The sequence below is a fragment of the Pectinophora gossypiella genome, chromosome 23, assembly GCF_024362695.1.
Source record: "Pectinophora gossypiella chromosome 23, ilPecGoss1.1, whole genome shotgun sequence".
Taxonomy (NCBI): domain Eukaryota; kingdom Metazoa; phylum Arthropoda; class Insecta; order Lepidoptera; family Gelechiidae; genus Pectinophora; species Pectinophora gossypiella.
The window spans coordinates 5,995,877-6,012,421 of record NC_065426.1 but is presented as its reverse complement, the minus strand read 5'-3'; the positions used below and the strand labels follow the sequence as shown (position 1 = coordinate 6,012,421).

At 37.6% G+C, this 16,545-nt stretch overlaps 1 protein-coding gene across 3 annotated transcripts in view; it reads right to left on the bottom strand.

Moving 5' to 3' along the window:
- LOC126377588 (uncharacterized) overlaps positions 1–16,545 on the bottom strand; it is a 448,572-nt gene that overhangs the window by 152,507 nt on the left and 279,520 nt on the right. For 2 of the 3 annotated variants that reach the window (XM_050025399.1, XM_050025398.1), the window contains exon 1: positions 8,850–9,131. The exons of the other annotated variant lie outside the window; for it this stretch is intronic. The gene's annotated coding sequence lies outside the window, so the exon portion shown is untranslated. Of the gene's footprint in view, positions 1–8,849; positions 9,132–16,545 lie in introns of those variants that run through there. 3 annotated transcript variants of the gene reach the window in all.

The window sequence follows — 16,545 nt, the reverse complement described above, 5'->3', positions numbered from 1 at the left end:
CTTACCATCCAGCCTGGTAATGAAGTAACCTACTTTAAGATTATGAGGAAAAATTCCTTCGAGTTCAAGATTAAAGAAATTTCTCGCTCGCTTTATGAGTTCTGATAAATATTCAGCACTTCTCTGCATCTTACTGCGCGGAAAGAATATACTTTTTGAGTAAAATTTCGATAATGCATCCTCTTCATATTCATAAAGACATCCTCTGGCGTTTACCTTCCTGGTACTTTACTTTCTGTATAATAATTTATCAATAGAATAGAATAGAATAACTTTATTCCCAAAACAGTGCAGTACAATAGTAGAGAAGATAAAGATAAGTATACAAATCAAAAATACACTGCCAGGGAAAAGGGACTGACTCAGCATGTTGTTGCGAAGGATAGTAGAAATACCACTCTTAGCAACACAAATACAAATACACTTTATTACACACACTTAATTTTAACATACATACATAAACTCACGCATATTTCCCACACTTATGTGAAGCTCTGAGACTCGGACAACGCCCTGAGCCGAGGTTCGCGCCCAACTGGGCACCTTGTTGCGTCTCAAACGTTGTACCGAGTGAGAGTCTTCAGCGCTCTCCATTTGTCCGGCCAAGTAGTTAATGCTTTCTGTGACAAAGCTACAACAAGTCACGTCAAAAAAAAATGGCGATTTCCCACCGCGGTAACTCATCATCATCATCATCAACCGTACGACGCCCACTGCTGGGCATAGGCCTCCCAAGGATCTCCACGACGATCGGTCCCGCGCTGCCCGCATCCAACGGCTTCCCGCGACCTTCACCAGATCGTCGGTCCACCTTGTAGCGGGCCTACCCACTGAGCGTCGTCCGACACGTGGTCGCCATTCCAGAACCCTTCCGCCCCAGCGGCCATCGGTTCTCCTCGCTATGCGTCCTGCCCACTGCCACTTCAGCTTTGCAATTCTCCGAGCTATGTCGATGACTTTAGTTCTCCTGCGGATCTCCTCATTTCTGATTCGATCCAGCAGGGAAATACCGAGCATAGCTCTCTCCATTGCCCGCTGAGCGACATCGAGCCTCCTCACGAGACCCATAGTAAGCGGCCACGTCTCACTGCCGTAGGTCATCACTGGCAACACGCACTGGTCAAAGACTTTCGTCTTGAGACACTGAGGTATTTTGGACGAGAAGATATACCGCGGTAACTAGAGACCAAATTTTACCAAGCAGACATATTAACTGGATACAGTACAAATGGGCGGTCTTTTGGCTCTAGAGCAATTTCTTCCAGGCAACCACTACCAGGAAACAACCACTTACTAGACTTGGATGCGAGATGGTGCGGGTGTAACTGTGGTGTCCCTATATAACATACGTTTCTTTCTTTCTTTTCTTTCAACAAAAAAGAAATTTGAAAAAAATTTGACTTCAAAATCTGTCAATCTGAGGAATGGATACTTAGTCCTTGGTCCTTAGTCTTAGTAAGTACTTAGTTAGTCTTAGTCTTGGAGCTTATTTTATTTTTTTATCATCATCATCATCAATTTAAGAGCCACGCTCTTGTCGGTGCAGCATTTTTTTTTTTGCAGCAATATTTTTTTTTTCTTTTTTTTTTAATAATAAAATATATTTATTGTTCTAAACAACTTAATAACTATTGATATAGTTAGGTAATACTAGAAGATTAACAATTTTAAAGCACTGCTGATACTTACAATAGGCACAAGCTATATGCTATAATTTTATGTGTGTTACCTACCAACCACAGGCTGTATACATAACATTTGTGTGCGCTTGCGTTTTGCGCGAACGTCTGCGCACCTTAATATATCCTGCGTTTACTCGACTCCACATAACATTTACACAAGAACACTTTATTTCACTCAACTTTTTTCATTTTAACCTTGACTTCATACTTTGAAACAAAAGGGACGTAAATGTACAAGGGATTTCCTTTTAAAGTTTTATTAACCCTTCACGGGAAGTTTTGATAAACCATAACAAACGTAAAGTAGGCGAATTTTCTCATTGTAATACATACATAAGATTACGCCTATTCCCCTGTGGGGTAGGCAGAGAACATGGAATTTTAGTTGCTACAATCCTGACACACCACTTTTGCTTCACGCATGCACATAGGTTTGGAGTACTTTTGACCAGCCTGCAACCAGCAATATATTTGACAGGGGCCTGTTTAATAAAACTTACAATTAATTGTAAATTACAACGACAATTTGGTGTTCATTACGTAGCTAATATGAAACTGCAAAATATTTGTGAACACAAACTCCGCAATGTACATCAAATTGTCATTGTAATTTACAATTGTTAGTTTTATTAAACAGGCTCCTGGCCTTTCTTCGAAACATCCTGGATTTGGTAGGCGTAGGCTTTCCCATTTTTATACAGAGTGATGGTAGTGAGCTGAATCACCCTCTCAGTATTCGTTACTATGTCACTTACATCCCGTACAAGTACGTATCAGGTAGCCATACAAGTAGGTATGGGTGTTAGTGACATCGTAACGAATACTGAGAGGGATAATTAAACTCATTATTCTGAGTTAATGTCACGTGAAATTTTCCATCGCTAAAGTGTAGAATTAAAAAAAATTTTTAAAAAAACTAAAAAAAGCATAAATTTTGAGACGGAAAATTGCACTTGATATGAACTCAGAATCATGGTCTGAATCATCCCCCTCAGTATTCGTTACCATGTCAAAAAATAAATAAAGCTTGGGTACTCTGTTTATCTTGCGATGGATGTACCTCTGACTAGCCCAATGGGTCGTGTAAATTATTAAATTCTGATAAATAAATAAATAGAAATCTAAAACTAACGAAAACCATTTTCTTTTTTTTTATTTATGAATTTTAATCAAGAAAAACGTCCGACATTTTATCACGTTTTTCTATGACGTCACAGTGTGCTTTTTCATACAAATTCCATAGTAATTTTATGTTTTGACGTTTAGTAAAAAGTAACTGATTTGACTAAATGGAAAGTAGCTTATTAGAAATAGTTGAGAGCAATAGAACACCATAGGCCCCCAGTGGACCTCGAAAGCTTATGTTATATACAAAATTTAAATGAGACATTGGCCCCGATTCCTGCAAACATCTCTTAATTTTACTTTAAGTTATACCTGTCATTTTCTTATCCGCCGAAAAGGAAAGGGACGGATGATTGACAGCTCTTAATTTTAGGAAGAATGAGTAAATAAATGAATAACCCGGGCGAATTTTTAGACGGTTGTTTTAGATTTGTGCTTAAAATTGACGTGTGTTCCATAAATTTTATGCTTGTCGATTACCCGTCTCTTTCCTTTTCGGCGGATAAGAAAATGACAGATATAACCTAAAATAAAATTAGATGGTATTTACAGGAATTAGCACCATTAACTAATAAAGCTGGTTAAAAAAAGTAAAAATAAAACAAGACACTGAATTGATCCCCGGTATCATAACTAAGAATAAGTAAATTAACTCAAAAAGACATTCTAAAAAAGAATCCAACTTCTAAGACCACATTTTTAACTTTCATTAAGGAAACTCGGAGAAATACCGTAACTTATAAGGAAATACGGTGTTTCAATCACAAAACGATTTCCGAGAGTAACCTACTGTACAATTCGACACGAGTTTTTAACGTTTGTACACATTGATATACAAGTACAGTACTTAAAGTGCCGTAGATTGAATATGAGCGCTCAAAAAGTGGGACGAAAAGTTAGAGCAGAAGTAGCGATAAATGCTCTGACATAATATCGCAGTACGCGATTAGGCGACGAGCTGGCAACATGTCGATTTGTATCATCGGACCGCCTTACGAATCAACACGCGCTGTAGATACTATGATGAATTTGTGATTCTTTGTTTGATTAAGACTTTACAGGCTCACCTGATTGTCCGAAAGTAAGATGATCCGTGCTCCGGAAGGCATGTTAAATCGTTGGTCCTGGTTATTATTTACTGATGTGAGTAAGTAGTCGCTACATGATCCACGAAGAAGATCTATTAAAAACATAATTATTTATCTACTAAAAATTACTTATTCTTTCTAAACTCTAGGTCAGGTATCATGCCGGAACAGTGTTCCCATAGACGAATGCTTTATGGACACAAAACATCCACAATATATCGACTCCATCCTAAATAAACAAAGACGTTTGGTCGTCCTCCACCCAACCACTTGCGTCTGAGTCGCTTTATTTATTACCTACTCCTACAGAAAGGGGTTATGGTACATTCGGATCTGTTTTCCTACTTCTATTTGAATTACTGTCTTGGGAATATGAAAAAAAAACATAAATATACTGAAGAAACTACTTATCTTTTCCCTTCTCAATCGGATCGGATATTCGAGACTTTTTTATTGAATAATAAAACAGTTTGGGATAATAATGCATTAAAGATAATAAGGAAGGAGGGAAAATCCGCGTAAATAATAATGGAATGAACAATACCTACATAGATAAAGGGTTATTCGGAATGTCTTGTTGTCAATTTAGGAGTTTGACTTAGAATTACAATATTTGGCAGGGAGTGGGTATATAATATCTCGGGGCACGGTAGTGTCCCCGCCAAGACGAGCAAATCGAAGAGCAAGGGCATCACTATCACACCTCTCCCTACTTATGTTTTTGTTATTTGCGAATTATTCTGATTGTGAAGTTTGTTATTCATTATCATCATCATTAGCCCATTAACGTCCCCACTGCTGGGGCACGGGCCTTCCCTATGGATGGATAGGGAGTTAAGTTTGTTATTATTTCTTAAAAAAATCATTATTATAATTGGGTAGAAGCTAGAATCATCGTATTCTTAGCGTCATCGTGTTTTCACGGGGTCCGCTTACATAGGTAAGCTTAAATCTTCAGGTTAGCCTGAAGATTTCACTGGGCCGGCATTTTACGGAAGCGACTGCCTGTCTAACCTATCAACTCGCGAAGGGAAATCCACCCCAATCTATTACCATGAACCTGATGGAAATATAAAAATATATAAACTTAGGTGGAATGCACTTCGCATGCACTTTACATTTACCTTTATTAAAATTCATAAATAAGTTTAGTAATATATAAGTTAGAAAACGTTTTTGTTAGATCTGTCTTTATTTATCTTTACCCAAGTTTACGTGACAAAAGTGAAAGATTAAATCCTATCTAGCACAATAATATTTGGAGCATTGCACTCTATGGAAGTGAGACGTGGACTATGACAGAGAGGCAGAGAGAGGTTGGAAGCGTTTGAGATGTGGTGTTGGCGAAGGATGGAGGGTATAAGCTGGACTGAAATGGTGTCAAATGAAAAAGTGCTGGTAAGAGTTGAAGAAAAGAGAACCATATTGAAGACTATAGAGAACCGGAGAGACACGATTCATTTATAACAAACATTATAGAAGGAAAAATTGAAGGGAAGAGAGGAAGGGGTAGACCTAGGAGAACATTTATGAAACAAATAAAAGATAAAAGAGAAGGTGCAGGTCGTGTCGTATCGGGAGGTGAAGAAAAGAGAAATGGCGATTACTCCACGACAAGAGCGCAGCTCTTAAATAGAGAGAGAGAGAGAGAGAGAGAGAGAGAGAGAGAGAGAGAGAGAGAGAGAGCACAATAATATTGGTTCAACACGGTATGAAAGGATAATTAATATTCTATATTGACAAGCAAAAACACTTAACTGGTATACAAATAAGTAATAATCTACGTTCGTACCACTGCGCCGTGGAGCTTTTAATAACGCCGTCGGTTTGATTCAATCAATTATTTATTCGCAAGTAAATAGAACTGCATTAATTAATATTTATCAAAGTGTTTGGTAAACATTTCGTTCGCACTTCGTCGTGGCGTAACGAGCTTACCAAGCGAGTTGATTTTATTTTACTCATATTAAAGCTCGTTAGTATTAGTATAAGTGGCTTTACAGGTTGCCTGGAAGACATTACTACCTAAACGTTAGTAGTAAAGTATTAGAAAATGGCATTTTGTTATAAGACCCGAACAAACCATCATTTTAAAAGTACATTGATTTTACTCAGGCTACAAACATAATAGGTACATGCATTCTTTAAATATGCATAAATTAATGGTCACCCCATTACCGGCAATCCTGACAGAGGGCTAAAACCTCGTATTTCAAAATATTCTTATTACTGCAAATCATAGCTAACATTGTAACGAAAGGAAACATAATTTTTTTTTTTATAAATGGAATCAATTAAGCGAACGTCAAAGAATGTTCCAATTCTGATTTAAAATTCGAATCGCGTCACATATGTGAAAAAATACAAGCCCGGGGAAATATACTCGAAACGAATTCATTAAATATGCGTAAATTAATGGGTGCGCCATTATCGGCATTGCTGACAGAGGGGCAAATCATCAAGGTTGACGGATTGACCCTTTCACCCCTTCCCAATCAGTCCTGATTTAAATGCGAACATAGAATGGGCTGTTAGGCTGCTGATTTAAACAGCCTATCTGGATACCTGTGTTACAAACACAGGACGGAGGGATGTGGCCGGGAGCTTGATTTATAGTCACAATGTTTCTCTACAATTAAATAGTATACAGGGTGTTAGTGACATCGTAACGAAAACTTTTAGGGATGATTGTGACCATGATTCTGAGTAGTTCTACCAAATGAAATTTTCCGTCGCATAAGTATGGAACTGAAAATAGTAAAAAAAAAACAATATGGGACCCAGCCCCAGGAGCCTGGGGCTGGGTATGGGAGCCTCAGGAGCCTGGGGCTGGGTCCCATATTGTTCATTTATTTATTTAACAGTTTATCGTACACAAAGACAAGAACATAAAGGCAAGTTGTTTACTCACACAACACGTGCTTGCAAGTTCCTTTAATTATAAATTTAATATTGTTTTAGTTAAATACTAATAATTGTTATGTCTTATATGTGTTTGTTTCAGTCGAATTTGTATTTACTGTAATGGCTGAATGTAAAACTGTAAAATTAAAATAAATAAATAAATATTCGCATGCTAAATGGTTGAGTGATGGACTTTTTTGTTACAATATAATAAGATCTTTTGTACCACTTTAGAGCGAATAAATTTTATTTGATTTTATTTCACAAGACTGACAAACAGTTCAGCTTATTTATAACAGAAATCTCTTCAGAAAGGAAAGGAATTGGATATAGAAGTCGATTTGATCGGAGTCCCGAGTACCGGATTTGAAATAATGAATTTTGATTGGCGACAAGATTATTTAGTTCAATTGTATAACCCTACAATTATTGTAAAGTGAAAATTGGCTGCAAATACTCATTTGATGGTTTAATATGTTAGTTTATGTAGGTATACCTATATATTTATAACTTTAATTTTGCACTGTTTATCCCGCTACGCTTTAATTAAATTCATTTACTATACCTAAGGGTTGTCTGGAAGAGGTTGCTGCCTTAGCAATAAGGCCGCCCGCTTTTACCCAACTGATTATAATTGTCTATTTTAATGTTTACTTTGAGCGCATTAAAAGAGTTTTGTATTTGTAATATTTCTGAATATTCTAATAGAAGACGAAGTTTTAAACTGAAAATGATCTATATTTTGATATTTAGTCTCCGTTTTTCCATCTTCTTTTAATAAAACGTTCGTTCGGTCTTTAAATAAAAAAAAATAGTTGGCCCAACTATATAATCAGTTTACAAGGGTTGATTAATAGCTGCTTTAGAAGCTTTGCAGAAGGTTCTTACCTGTGCTTGTCAATTTCTTCAAGTAAGGTAAGTTAACGGATTAAATAAGATAAACGCTAGCGTAGAGAAGTAGCTAAATAGAGAAAGCAGTTTGTCCTATTGAAATGGCAGTAACTCAGTGAGCTTAAAACTGCGAGTGCCTCCCTTCTCTATTTGTATTGTAATCATGTTTCTGTTAGCTTAATTTTTTTTTCTTCTGGCTTCCGCGGCTAGCGATGTGCCAATGACAAATCTTGAGTGATCTTAGTCTTCAATAATAATTATCGTGGTATCATTATGGCATTTCATATTGTTACTGTGCAGTCATTAAAACGAGGAAACTTTTCAATAATAAAATATACCGGATAGGGAACGGAATTAAGAAAAGGTGAGGATCAGGAGAGGAAGTTAAATTTCAATATCATTAGTATTAATAAACATACTTAATAAACGATAGACTGAATGGATTATTTGAAGATAAAAGGATCTGGATAGTCTGTTAACTTATTGTGTTTCTGTTAATAGCGATCAGACCTTGGATGTTTAAAGAAAAGGCCAGGTCAACAGTTCTCTAAGCAAGCGTGCATGAAGTGTCACCACACAGAGTGGAAAAAACGAAGGTGGTGTCAGGATCGCAGTAAGTAGAAATATGTGGTGTCTGCCTACCCCAACAGGAAATAGGCGTGATCTTTTGTATGTATGTATATAGCTTATAAAGCATTTAACATCAATAAAATATTTGGTAGGTATACATCGATGGGAAGTGGGTATTTTATTCAGATAAATACGGAAATATTTTCCTCCCCAAACTGATTAAAATATTCTAAAAGAATTATCTTCTTGTTATTCATTTTTTTACGCAACGTACAAAATTTTTATCTTATTTTTTTTTATTAAAATGTATTAAGTTACTTACTGATTCTATTGAAAATCGATTGGTCGATTTGCAACGTCATTTACAACTGTTGTAAACATGTTTTTCATATTATAATCAGGTTAAGACAAAATAATTAAATACACAAACTGATGATTAACTTAATTAAAATGAAGATAAGTATTCTGTTTATTTTGACCCGAGAATTTACGTATTCAAACCACTCGGGGCTTTGCTCAAAGTAATGAGATTAAAAACTTGCTTAATTTAATATCTCTCATTTACTTACAAAGTGAATACGCAACTTACCAGATAAAATACTCAATTCCACGAATCACAACAGAACCAACACTTGATTGTATTTACTTCCACAAGCACACCTATCAAAGAAAATTTACATTTAGAATTACGTTCGATTAATTCCGAAGCGATGATCTTCGGAAAACGATTTGTATGTAAATCCAGACGACCCGATTTTAGAACACACCGCGTACCCCGAATCCAATTAATAACAGACTCACGTTTATTCGTCAATTATCGAAATTGGTTCGTTCGGAGACGAAAATTTTGCGCAATCCGACGTGCGTCCGGCCCAGCGGGCGGCGAGATACTGAAGTCTCAACCTCAACTTCGGTCAACAGCCACACATTTTGCGAAGCGGGCATACCTACCGCACCACTGTGCATTCGCTGTGACGAAATTTTGTTTCGTTTTTGAGGTGACGAAAAATATGTCCGTGTTTTCGTAGTTCTGTCCCGGTAGTTCGACGGAGGGTGAAAAAGGAATGCCGGGTAAAACTGTTTTCAACTGAAAATGTGAGATCATTTTATGTTCCACTGAAAATCCGTTTCGGACTTGACAAAAACAAGCAATGGGTTTTGGAGAAACTCTTTAGGAGTTTTCTGTCTCAAAATGCGCCTCTTCCTACTTTTTACTATTTAATATTTATTTCGTAATTAGTTGATTTTACTACTACACGATGGAGATCGTAGGTCTCTCTATCTGGAGGTCCAGGGTTTTATTCCCAGTGGAGACAAATCACAAAAATCAATTTGGTTAAGACATCGGCTGGTCACCCGAAATCTTTGTCCGAAGAGATATTCCATCCTTCGGAAGGCAATCGGTACCGGCTACTTACAAGCCCGCATTGGGTTTCGAACCTTTGACCTCACACTGAGAGTTTCATCCAACTGGACTCTCTACAACTGCGCCACTGGCTACCTTGGTCATAATTAATTATGTACGCCACACCAAAAAAAAAAATACTGAGTAAATGAACGTTAAACTAGAGTCGCGAATTACGTACTATAGAAATGACAGACATTAATCAATTTTATTGAAATCTGGGTAATGAAAACTGTGATATAATTACAAAACGTTAATTACTTTTCATTCGATGTCTATGGACAAAATATCATACATACACGATTGTTGTTCATGTGCAAACAAACACAAACAACCATATAGGTACATCTTCTTTTTTTTGAAGGAGCGGAAGGCAAGAGGGAAACCGCTGCCCTATTTGTCCCTAAAAAGTAGCATGGGGAATGCTACACCGACAAGAGCGTGGCTCTTAAATTAGTGATGAATAAAATATTCATCATTTTATTCATCACTTTTTTTTTTTTTTTTTATTGTATGTATGATGTATGTATGTATGCCGTGTTTCATACTTTTTAGAGCGTGATTTGTCCGCAGTCGGGATTCAGCTTTAAACTTCTATTTTTTTCGACTCCAGTGAGTAAAATCCTCACTCAAGTTGAGAACGTTAATGTCAACTTAAAATACCAAATCTTTAGCTGCGGCCAAGTCGCGAAACTGTTTTTATTTAATCTTGATGACGCATGAAACGCACAATAGGTAATTGAACAACCTGCCTATAAGTCATATTTTACTGCACAAAGGAACTTACAGCACAAATGACTCTCCATACTTGTTTTAAATTGCCTTTCTGTCTGTCGGTATCACTATTCCTTCTTTTTCAGTTTCAAAAACAAAGTCTCTCTACGGGTGGTATTAATAAACTAATCTCAGCTTCGAGACTGCCCTCAAGATCATGCCAATGTGACAGTTCTTACATAAAAACAGAGACTTGAGCATGATCTTGAGAACAGTCTCAGCTAAGATTCGTTTATTAATACCACCTTATGTATTCCTAGTTGATAAAATTCCAGTGGTCCTCTTTTGTTTATGGGAAACAAAGACATCCAAAATTTCCATATTGATGGTTTTACTTTATTGATTTTAGATTACCGCTCAGTAGAAGTTCACTGAATTCCTATTGTCAAACGTTAATCAATCAATTTGTTTAATAAATCTAATAATGACTTTACTTCTTTACCTATCGTTTTTGTAAAAGAGCGATGTTGATATAATCATGAAGATCTAACAGAAAGCTTGGTGAGAAGTTACTACTTAGTTCATTTTGCGATGGATGTACCTCTGACTACCCTAATTGGGATATAGTCGCGTGCTTATGTTGTTTTATTGATCAATAAAAACCTCCGTGGTCTAGTGGTTGAGCGTTGGGCTCACGATCCGGAGGTCCCGGGTTCAATTCCCGGTAGGGACATATCACAAAAAAATACTTTGTGGTCCCTAGTTCGGTTAGGACATTACTGGCTGATTACCAGATTGTCCGAAAGTAATCATCTTTAGCTTAATATTGCAAAATTTTAAGCATTACCAAACAGCAAAATTGGGGATGTTGAATCGCGCTGTGAGGAAAGCCCCTTATAGCACCTGCGACGGGAATTCAAAGAGCATGCGACCGTTTCCAGAGCGGATTATTTTAAAAGTCCATTTTAATGGTGTCTGTTTGTGCGAGCTACCTACGTAGAATTCCGTAGGAATGTTACTGTATGTGTATATGTCCAGTATGTAGCACTCGTGTGTGTCTTTTGAGCTTTTTGAAGGTTATTGTGCAAATTTCTGTATGAGTACGTAATATTTTAGTATGACGGCACATACCGGACACTTCATACAAAAATCACATTCTTCCTATGTGCTTCTTTTTCTCTCGTGTGGGTTGATGAGGTTGGTAATCCACCTCTGGTGTCAGGGTTACTATTGAGCCGCCAAAGGCCCCTGACATGAGTCATGTTACGTCTACTTACTTACATCAGTAAGTAGTAACCGGGACCAACGGCTTAACGTGCCTTCCGAGTTACGGCCTGTAAGACTACCGTAAAACCCAGAGGGGGTGATGTTGACGCCCGGTACGAATTGTCGCGGGGGGGGGGGGGGGGAAGAGAGAGTTAGCGTTCTGTATATGTATTTATTAATCATTGGGTAATAGATCTTTAAAACTTACCGTCTTTTCAGAGTATATTAATGTTTTTAAAAAGTGATTTAAATGACCAAAGTCTTTCAAAAATTATTTACTCGTATTCTACTATAAAAACATGTTTTATTAAATCTTCTGTCTTTGTTCTATAAACAGAGTAATGAGTTCCGTTTGTTTAATATTGTCTCGTTCTCTCTTCTTATACTTTACAAAGGGGTTCACTGAAAATTATATTTATTTTTTGTTTATATTCACAATCTCCAGTTTAATATAATTATGAGTATTCTTACTCGTCTATCGTGTGGGTTGTGAGGCGGATTACCAACCTCATCAACCCTCAAAGGATTATTATTGAGCCATCAACGGCCCCTGGCCTAGCTCGTGTAAGGACTACTTACTTACATCAGTTCGTAGTAACCGGGACCAACGACTTATCGTGCCTTCCGAAGCACGGATCATCTTACTTTTTGGACAATCAGGTGATCAGCCTGTAATGTCCTAACCAAACTAGGGATCACAAAGTGATTTTTGCGTTATGTCCCCACCGGGATTCGAATCCGGGGCGGATCGTGAGGCCAACGCTCAACCACTGGACCACGGAGGCCGTAAGAAGTTTTCTTACGATAAACTCGAAGTATTATTTTTATTAGACTTATTGTATATACGAATGTAACATAAAGGAAGTAAAAATGATAATTGGAAGCGAATTAAAAACACAAAACGCGGTCAGCTGCATAACTTCCCAGACATGTCGTTAAAACCGACACAGATCACGGTATTTCTTTCTAACATAAGGATTATAATCACCTGTCGCTATAACATACATAAACTGCCTATATACGTCCCACTGCTGGGCACAGGCCTCCCCTCAATTAACCGGAGGGGGTATGGAGCATACTCCACCACGCTGCTCCAATGCGGGTTGGTGGAGGTGTTTTTACGGCTAATAGCCGGGACCAACGGCTTAGCGTGCCCTCCGAAGCACGGAATCATCTTACTTTTTCGGACAATCAGGTGATTCAAGCCTGAAAAGTCCTTACCAAACAAAGGACAGTCTCACAAAGTGATTCCGACAATGTCCCCATCGGGAATCGAACCCGGACCTCCAGATCGTGAGCCTAAAGCTCTAACCACTAGACCACGGAGTTTGTGGTTGGAGGTTGCCTGTCGCTATACGCTTTATCAATATTCGTCTTAGTAGCAAGTTCTTTTCTGATCACTCTGCTCACACCATTAAAGGTATTGATTTTATGTATGTATAAGTTTGAATTAATGAATTCTGTTTGTATCATAGATAATTGACATCACGAGGTTTCCAGGAAACCACCTCGCCTAGCTAGCGAGGAATGTGTGTGTGTGTGTGTGTGTGTGTGTGTGTGTGTGTGCGTGCGTGCGTGTGTGTGTGTGTGTGTGTGTGTGTGTGTGTGTGTGTGTGTGTGTGTGTGTGTGTGTGTGTGTGTGTGTGTGTGTGTGTGTGTGTGTGTGTGTGTGTGTGTGTGTGTGTGTGTGTGTGTGAGTGTAAACATTCAGCTAATCTCGTATCCTTGTTCCCGAAATAATGTTCATCCCTTCTTCCATCATTGCGCTATACAATATACAATTTGATTACAGAACAGGTGGTACATCATTTTCTCAGCAAAGACGCCTTATTTGATATTTTACGGCGGCATAATACAGAAACAAACACATTCAATTTTACGTAGCACAAAATAACATTATTCAAATTGCATACAGCAGACGGCGTCAAACGTCACCTGTGACTTTATTCCCGTTTCTTCCTGTCTGTCTTTAAGGGAGTGTTCCTATAGAAGCGGAACGGAGCGGAAATGTGCAGGATTCTACCAATCATAGTCCATCGCAGACGGAGCATCTTCTCTCCCGCTTTTTTGTTAGCTTTTATTGGTGGATTAGACTCTTCTTCACTCCGTTTTGCATAGCTGCGCTTCAGTAAATCGCCCCTTAAAAGACTTGCCATATGACAGTTATAAACATATTAATATCTTTATTAAACATTATCTAACATTCACCCACTCCGCGCCAGCTTTATTTAAGTCCTAGTTAATTAGCGGTGAGCCTATTGCTTAACCCGGCACAAATCCTGATAACCACGTGATATCAATTTTATCTATGATCTAAACATAAATTCACAGTACCAAAGTTTAATTTTGTGGTTGAGAGCCCGGGCTAGATTCAAACTACCAAACAATAAGGAATAGTACCACCAGCGTCTAAGCTAGGTTTACCTCACCCTCTCTCGGACATAGTTTAGACTTGAATCGTGAAGACTACGCGCGTTTTAGTAGTAGTAGTAGTATTATCGGGTATCTTTTGTTATTTTACAAAAATAATAAAAATATCAGATGCTTTCTAGACTTATTATGATTTTGGAACGAAACAGTTAATGATTAACGCCTGTGTCTAGTTTAAGGATTGTATTTCTTGCTCTCTTTATTCCTTTTTCCTAAAACTTATCTAGGCAATCGACCACCAGCCAAGCTTAATATCATTACCTACGACACCTCCGTAGGCATTTACGTATACCAGTATATGTACAGGGCACGTATCTCTTCCAATTCCGATTGCTCACCAATTTCACGGTACATTACGCGCACACAAGGCAATCAAAACAATGGGCTGCCTCTAGGCACTGTATTGGGACCGACGTTCTTTCTTTGATACAGACTGCTTGTTTAAACGGCTTACCAACAGCCTTCACCGACTAAACGTATTTTTTATATTTTATGATTGAAACAACAAGCAACAGAAAACATCAAAGTGGGTTATAATAATATTATAATAATTATTATTACAATATTTAATAAACCCTATGCTTTGGTTCGAAATGTTAAAGTTTACGAGATTTCTTCAAGAACACGTAGTTTTAGTTAACAAAATTGTCTGTACATTTTGAATGACAATAAACAAAATAGTAAAAAAACACAGACAAAGCTAATCAACGTGCAATATCTTCTACAAAAATATTGCAAAGCGGAATATTAAAGCCAAAGAAAACAACATTGAGAGTCGATAATAATAAAGTCAGATCTTGCCTAGCAACTATGTATTTGAACATTTGATGTTGAAGTATTTCAGCGATACCAAAAAATACCGTTATTTTACATTTTCAAAGTCTTTTGAACTTAACAGGAATGAAAAACAAAGGAATACAAACATTCAAAACGGGAAGTCAAATGAATGTCATTATATAGGTACTTATTCGTTTCCTTTGTAACTTTCTTATATCGAAATAATTAATTGCTTGGTATCCAGGCGACAATATTTGAATTGTGAATAGATGAAAGTCTTCACCCTGCACGCAGAGTCACCACGTAGAATAACGAATAATACAATGTATAGAACGGCAACTCTCCGCTCCCCCACCAGTGGCTAAGCTAGATTTACCTTACCTCCCCTCGGCCTTACTTTAGTCTTCAATCGTATGGGCGTTAGACGTCACACGCACAAATGCGCGTTTACGTGTGTAATACAAGGTGTTTTGTATGAAATTTCCGGGGTGTGACCGCTTCGTTAAAGAATAAGCAATCGCTTCGTGTGGGTTGTAAGCTGAATTACCAACCTAACAAACCCTGATGTCAGGGTTACTATTAAGCCGCTAAAAGCCCCTGATATGGCTCAAGTAACGACTACTAACTTACCTACATCAGTAAGTAGTAACTGGGACCAACGGCTTAACGTGTCTTCCGAAGCACGGATCGTCTTACTTTCGGACAATCAGGTGATCAGCCTGTAATGTCCTAACTAAACTAGTTTAGTTTCGTAGTTTCGTAGTTTAGTCACAAAAATCATGTGATCCCTAGGGATCACAAAATGATTTTTGTGTCCCCACCGGGATTCGAACCCGGGACCTCCGGATCGTGAGCCCAACGCTCAACCAGTGAACTACGGAGGCCGTTGAACAATAATACTGAAAAATATTTACATTATTTATACCTAGAGATGTGTTCTCAACAAACTTCCCACGCGGTGCGGAAGCGAGCCAACAGTCACAGATGTATGTTCGGATCGTCGCCCACTGTGCACTCGCGCGGATTTCTTTACTCACTACTGAAGATTGTTACTTAAACACTGGTGCTAATTCCTGTAAACACCATCATATTTTATTTTTTCTACTCCTCTACTTTAATCTGGCATTTAAATAACCAAAAAGTCTAATATAAGTACATACATAATTAAACTCTTTGAAAAAGTGTACGCTCTATGGCCTATAAAAGCATTGTTTACAAAGTGTAACTGTACTATAATGTCGCCAAAAAAGCATTGTTGTTGTTTTTTTTTTTTTTGACCTGGAAACTGGCACCTTTACTTTGTTTGGTGCCATAGATATACTATAAAAAAAAGTATACAATTGCCGCCATTTTCCCGCGCGTTGGAAAATAAATTGGAATTTTTTTGTGTTTCGTTTAAAATTACGTCGTCGTAGAAAAAGTATTGTATGCAACGTTGTATAACTAGGTCAAAAAATGCTCGTGGCGTCTCTTATTGCGATGTTCGCCAAGGCTCACATCGCAACTCACGCCACTCGCATTTTTTGACCCTTCTTATACAACTGTTGCATAAAATACTATTAAGTTATACCTGTCATTTTCTTATCCGCCGAAAAGGAAAGGGACGGGTAATCGACAAACATAAAATTTATGGAACACATGTCAATTTTAAGCACAAATCTAAAGTAACCCTATAAAAATTTTTAATTGGCTA